Below are 7,681 nucleotides of genomic sequence, written 5' to 3' on the forward strand. Positions count from 1 at the left end.
GGCGGCAGCAGCAGCGGGGCGGCGGGGCTGCGTGGGCGGCGGCGGGTGGTGACTCAGGGCTCCCAGGGGGCCCCGGGGTGGCTATTTAAGAGAGGGGGGTGGCCTTGCTTGGGGAGGGGGTCGGCGGCGGAGGCGTGCCCGGCTCGGTCTCCCTGAGTCCGGCGGCAGCTCGGCGAGGGAGGCGGTGGCCTGGCGGGCCGGCCTGGCTTGGCTGGGCCTTTGGCCCAGTCGGGCGCGGGGGTCTTTTTTTAAAACAATTTCACCGAAACTAAGAAAAATTCTAGAAAAAAAAATAAATATCTAAAATTGGCAAAACAAATTTTCACCGTCTAAATAAAGTATTTAGATCAGCATGAACATTTTCTTGGCCCTAAATGCAATTTTTGAAAACGTGCAATTTTTCCTAAATTCAAATCAAACCACGAAAAACTCTAGAATAAAACCTGATTTGATTTTTTTATTAAATCCTCAATATTTCTTTATTTTGGGAAAGTCATTTTATTCCCTCTCTCATATTTTTATAATAGAAATAATTGGAGATAAAATAAATAAAATCAAATGATCCTATTTTCAAAATTTGAGAAAACTCAAATATGAAAATAACGAAATCCCCAACTCTCTCCGAGGGTCCTTGAGTTGCTTAGAATTTCTAGGATCAACCCAAAAGGCAAATAAATATGATATGCAGTGATGATCTATTTTATAACATTCCAAATTGAAAATTTGGGATGTTACAATTGTTGATTCTAAAGAAACTATTCACACTGATCATGCTGCTATTAAATATCTTATGGAAAAGAAAGATGCTAAACCTAGACTTATTAGATGGGTTCTCTTGCTACAAGAATTTGATTTACATATTGTTGACAGAAAAGGAGCTGAGAATCCCGTTGCAGAGAACTTATCTAGGTTAGGAAATGTGCTTGATGACCCACTACCTATTGATGATAGCTTTCCTGATGAGAAATTAAATGTCATAAATGCTTCTCATACTGCTCCATGGTATGCTGATTATGCTAATTACATTGTTGCTAAGTTTATTCCACCTAGTTTCACATACCAGCAAAAGAAAAAGTTCTTCTATGATTTGAGGCATTACTTTTGGGATGACCCACATCTTTATAAAGAAGGAGTAGATGGTGTTATTAGACGTTGTGTACCTGAGCGTGAACAGGAATAGATCCTACGCAAGTGTCACTCCGAAGCTTATAGAGGGCACCATGCTAGAGATAGAACCGCACATAAGGTACTGCAATCTGGTTTTTATTGGCCTACTCTCTTCAAGGATGCCCATAAGTTTGTCTTATCTTGTGATGAATGTCAAAGAATTGGTAATATTAGTAGATGTCAAGAGATGCCTATGAATTATTCACTTGTTATTGAACCATTTGATGTTTGGGGCTTTGACTATATGGGACCTTTTCCTTCCTCTAATGGTTATACACATAATTTAGTTGCTGTTGATTACGTTACTAAGTGAGTAGAAGCTATTCCAACTAGTAGTGTTGATCATAACACTTCTATTAAAATGCTTAAAGAAGTTATCTTTCCAAGGTTTGGAGTCCCTGGATATTTGATGACTGATGGTGGTTCACATTTTATTCATGGTGCTTCCCGTAAAATGCTTGCTAAATATGATGTTAATCATAGAATCGCATCCCCTTATCACCCTCAGTCTAGTGGTCAAGTAGAATTGAGTAACAGAAAACTCAAATTAATTTTGCAAAAGACTGTTAATAGGTCCAGAAAGAATTGGTCCAAGAAACTAGATGATGCATTATGGGCCTATAGAACTGCATATAAAATCCTATGGGTATGTCTCCATACAAAATGGTCTATGGAAAAGCATGTCACTTACCTCTCGAACTAGAACACAAGGCTTATTGGGCTATTAAAGAACTAAATTATGATTTTAAACTTGTCGGTGAGAAGAGGTTATTTGATATTAATTCACTTGATGAATGGAGAACCCAAGCCTACGAAAATGCCAAGTTGTTTAAAGAAAAGGTTAAAAGGTGGCATGATAAAAGAATACAAAAGCGTGAGTTTAATGTAGGTGATTATGTATTTCTATACAACTCTCGTTCAAGATTTTTTGCAGGAAAACTTCTCTCTAAATGGGAAGGTCCCGACGTTATCGAGGAGGTCTACCGTTCCGGTGCCATAAAAATCAACAAGTTCGAAGGGACAAATCTGAAGGTGGTAAATGGTCAAAGAATCAAACATTATATCTCAGGTAATCCCATAAATGTTGAAAAAAATGTTATTGAAACCGTAACTCCGGAGGAATACATAAGGGACACTTTCCGGAACATTTCAGACTCTGAAAAGGAATAGGTATGTGGTACGGTAAGTAAACCGACTCCAAAACAGTTTTTAAGGCAATATTTCTCCGTTTTGGAATATTTAGAAAAATAGAAAAATAAGCAGCAGTTCATAAAGGACACGAGGGCTCCACGAGGGTGGAGGGCGCACCCTACCCCCTTGGGCGCGCCCCTACCTCGTGGGCACCTCGTGTGCTCTCCGGACTCCGTTTTCGTACACGACACGTATTTTGGTCTGTAAAAATTCATTATATAATCTCCCCGGGGTTTTGACTCCCGTATCATGCAAAAAATCTCTTGTTTGTGTTTCGAGCTGTTACTGCTGCAGATTAGAGTAGGATGCCTTTGCAAGAGTCAGTCGGGGAGAGTCGGGTGTCTCATCCGCCACCAGGATCAACGACAAACAATCATGTTGACCCCTTTGGGCCAGCAACGGAGGAAGAGATGGAGGCTGATATGATGAGGATAGATGCCATGGAGGACCAAGAAGTCACTTCCCGCCTCCAAGATGGATTCACAATGGGAGAACTGCAGAGCTCAGCTATTCCGAACTCGGTTATCCCTTCCAATGTTAGATTTCTTTCTTATGAGAATATGAAAAAGAGTGTCACTGGTTCTCCCGCAGCTATGCAGCACCCTTGGGTACAGGGAGCTTTGGCTGTTACAGGAAAACTCCGAAAGTAAATAATGGATCTCAAGCAGCAAGTCAACAAGCTTGAGGAGGAGAATCATATCTTGAGGGGCATCATCGCCAAGAACATCACATCACCATCCCCGAAAAGAGAGACATAATCACCCGGGTATGGGCACTCCACTTGGCAACTGCCAAGCTTGGGGGAGTGCCCCGGTATCGTATCACCATCACCTTTATCTTTATCGTCTTTCTTAGCTCGATCCTTTTGGTAATATCTTGATCTAGTAGAATCAAAGTTCTTAGTATGATCCAGTTGTGAGCTTTGCTTTATTATCCTTCTATGTATTCGAGTCCGTGAGCTATATAATAAAGATTAGTGTTGAGTCAAGGGCTTGATTATTTTTGCCATGATCCCAAGTGAATAAAAGAAAAGAGAAAGAAATAAAAAGAAATAAAGAGATCATGTGAGTCTTATGGAGAGTAATGAGCTCACATAGAAAGAGTATGATGAATAAAAGTTATTGAGGGTTGACAAACATAGTTTTGGTCATCATTGTAATTAATAGGAAGTAATAAAGAAAGAGAGTTCTTCACATATAAATATACTATCTTGGACATCCTTTATGATTGTGAGCACTGATTAAAATATGATATGCTAAAGAGTTGACATTGGACAAGGAAGACAACATAATGGGTTATGTTTTCTTACATCTGAGATAAATTATATTGTCTTGGATCCTCCAACATGTTGAGTTTGCCTTTCTCCCTCATGCTAGCCAAATTCATTGCACCAAGTAGAGATACTACTTGTGCTTCCAAATACCCTTAAACCAGTTTTGCCATGAGAGTCCACCATACCTACCTATGGATTGAGTAAGATCCATCAAGTAAGTTGTCATCGGTGCAAGCAATAAAAATTGCTCTCTAAATATGTATGATTGATTGGTGTGGAGGAAATAAGCTTTATACGATCATGTGATATGGAAGTAATAAAAGCGACAGACTGCATAATAAAGGTGCATATCACAAGTGGCAATATAAAGTGATGTTTTTTCACATTAGGATTTTGTGCATCCAACCATAAAAGAGCATGACAACCTCTGCTTCCCTCTGCGAAGGGCCTATCTTTTACTTTTATCTCCTTTACTGCAAAAGAGTCATGGTGATCTTCACCCTTCCTTTTTACATTTTATCCTTTGGCAAGCACAATATGTGGAAAGATCCCGGTATATATGGCTAATTGGATGTGGGTTTTCATGAACTATTACTGTTGACATTACCCTTGAGGTAAAACGTTGGGAGGCAAAACTATAAGCCCCTATCTTTCTCTGTGTCTGATTAAAATTCCATACCCATAAGTATTGCATGAGTGTCAGCAATTGTGAAAGACTATATGATAGTTGAGTATGTGGACTTGCTGAAAAGCTCTTATACATTGACTCTTTCCTATGTTATGATAAATTGCAATTGCCTCAATGACTGAGATTATAGTTTGTTAGTTTTCAATGAAGTTTACGATTCATACTTGATATTGTGATTGAATTATTACTCTAGCATAAGATATCATATGGCAAGAATTATATAAGTTGTTGTTCTAAGAATGATCATGATGCCCTCATGCCCATATTTTATTTTTATCGACACCTTCATCTCTAAACATGTGGACATATTTTTTGTTTTCGGCTTTTCGCTTGAGGACAAGCGAGGTCTAAGCTTGGGGGAGTTGATACGTCCATTTTGCATCATGCTTTTATATCAATATTTATTGCATTATGGGCTGTTATTACACATTATGTCACAATACTTATGCCTATTCTCTCTTATTTTACAAGGTTTACATAAAGAGGGAGAATGCCGGCAGCTGGGATTCTGGCTGGAAAAGGAGCAAATATTAGAGACCTATTCTGCACAGCTCCAAAAGTCCTGAAACTTCACGGATGATGTTTTCCAAATATATAAAAAAACATTGAGCACAAGAACTTCACCAGGAGGCCACACCCTGCCCACGAGGGTGGGCGGCACGCCCTACCCCCTAGGCGCGCCCCCTACCTCGTGGGCTCCCTGGTGGCCCTCCGGTGACCATGTTCTGATATATGGACTTTTTCGATGGGAAAAAATCATAAGCCATCTTCTCGGACGAAACTCCGCTGCCACGAGGCGGAACCTTGGTGGAGCCAATCTAGGGTTCTGGCGGGGCTGTTCTGCCGGGGAAACTTCCCTCCCGGAGGGGGAAATCATCGCCATCGTCATCACCAACGCTCCTCTCATCGGGAGAGGGCAATCTCCATCAACATCTTCATCAGCACCATCTCATCTCAAAACCCTAGTTCATCTCTTGTATCCAATTCTTGTCCCCAAGTCCGGGATTGGTGCTAGTAGGTTGCTAGTAGTGTTAATTACTCCTTGTAGTTGATGCTAGTTGGTTTAATTGGTGGAAGATCATATGTTCAGATCCTATATGAACATTAATACCCCTCTTATTATGAACATGTTTATGCTTTGTGAGTAGTTACTTTTGTTCCTGAGGACATGGGAGAAGTCTTGCTATTAGTAGTCATGTGAATTTGGTATTCATTCGATATTTTGATGAGATGTATGTTGTCTCTCCTCTAGTGGTGTTATGTGAACGTCGACTACATGACACTTCACCATTGTTTGGGCCTAGAGGAAGGCATTGGGAAGTAATAAGTAGATGATGGGTTGCTAGAGTGACAGAAGCTTAAACCATAGTTTATGCGTTGCTTCGTAAGGGGCTGATTTGGATCCATATGTTTCATGCTATGGTTAGGTTTACCTTAATACTTTTGTTGTATTTGCGGTTGCTTGCAATAGAGGTTAATCATAAGTGGGATGTTGTCCAAGTAAGGGCAGCACCCAAGCACCGGTCCACCCACATATCAAATTATCAAAGTACCGAACGTGAATCATATGGGCGTGATGAAAACTAGCTTGACGATATCCCCATGTGTCCTCAAGAGCGCTTTACATCATATAAGAGTTTGTCCAGGCTTGTCCTTTGCTACAAAAGGATTGGGCCACTTTGCTGCACTTTATTTACTTTTGTTACTTGTTGCTCGTTACAAATTATCTTATCACAAAACTATCTGTTACCACTTATTTCAGTACTTGCAGAGAATACCTTGCTGGAAACCTCTTATCATTTCCTTCTGCTCCTCGTTGGGTTCGACACACTTACTTATCGAAAGGACTATGATAGATCCCCTATACTTGTGGGTCATCAAGAACTTTGTATTGAGATCAAAAGAGAGAGAAGAAGCCATCTAGCTAATAACTATGGACCCGGAGGTCTGAGGTAAACTACTCACACATCATCGGAGAGGCTATGGTGTTGATGTAGAAGCCCTCCATGATCAATGCCCCCTTCAGCTGAGCGCTGGAAAAGGCCCCAAGATGGGATCTCATGGGTACAGAAGGTTGCGGCATTGGAATTAGGTTTTCATGGTGCCCCCTGATGTTTTCAGGGTACATAGGTATATATAGGAGGAAGAAGTAGGTCGATGGAGCCACGAGGGGCCCATGAGGGTGGAGGGCACGCCCAGGGTGGGTAGGCGCGCCCTGCCTCGTGGCTTCCTCGTTGGTTGCTTGACGTCCACTCCAAGTCCTCTGGATCACGTTTGTTCCAAAAATCACGCTCCCGAAGGTTTCATTCCGTTTGATATTATTTTTCTGCGAAACACTGAAATAGGCAAAAAACAGCAATTTGGGTTGGGCCTCCGGTTAATAGGTTAGTCCCAAAAATAATATAGAAGTGTATAAATAAGCCCATTAAACATCCAAAACAGAATATATAATAGCATGGAACAATAAAAAATTATAGATATGTTGGAGACGTATCAAGCAACCCCAAGCTTAATTCCTGCTCGTCCTCGAGTAGGTAAATGATAAAAACAGAATTTTTGATGTGGAATGCTTCCTAACATATTTCTCAATGTAATTTTCTTTATTGAGGCATGAATGTTCAGATCCGAAAGATTCAAGATAAAAGTTTAATATCGACATAAAAATAATAATACTTCAAGCATACTGACTAAGCAATCATGTCTTCTCAAAATAACATGGCCAAAGAAAGTTATCCCTACAAAATCACATAGTCTGGCTATGCTCTATCTTCATCACACAAAATATTAAATCATGCACAACCCCGATGACAAGCCAAGCAATTGTTTCATACTTTTGAAGTTCTCAAACTTTTTCAACTTTCACGCAATACATGAGCGTGATCCATGGACATAGCACTATAGGTGGAATAAAATGGTGGTTGTGGAGAAGACAGAAAGGAGAAGATAGTCTCACATAAACTAGGCGTATCAACGGGCTATGGAGATGCCCATCAATAGATATCATTGTGAGTGAGTAGGGATTGCCATGCAACGGATGTGTAAGTGCATCTAGTGCCACCCCTAGTTGGTTTTGGAGTATTGACGACAAACCTAGTTGAGGAACTAATGTGTTTGTGAGAATTGCAGGATAACACAGGTAGAAGTCCCTCATTGATTCAGTTTTCCTACCAGAGATGACCTCTAAAAATGTATGAAGACATTGAAGTCAAAGGTGGTATATGAAGATATTCACATTGAAGACTATGACAAGAGAAGACACCACATGAAGCCTATGGAGCTCGAAGACTTAGATCTTTCGTAGTTCTCTTTCTTCTGTGTTGAGTCATAGGAACCACCGTACTGTTAAGTGGGGTCTAAGAGAA

The sequence above is a fragment of the Triticum dicoccoides genome, chromosome 2A (assembly GCF_002162155.2).
Source record: "Triticum dicoccoides isolate Atlit2015 ecotype Zavitan chromosome 2A, WEW_v2.0, whole genome shotgun sequence".
NCBI lineage: Eukaryota > Viridiplantae > Streptophyta > Magnoliopsida > Poales > Poaceae > Triticum > Triticum dicoccoides.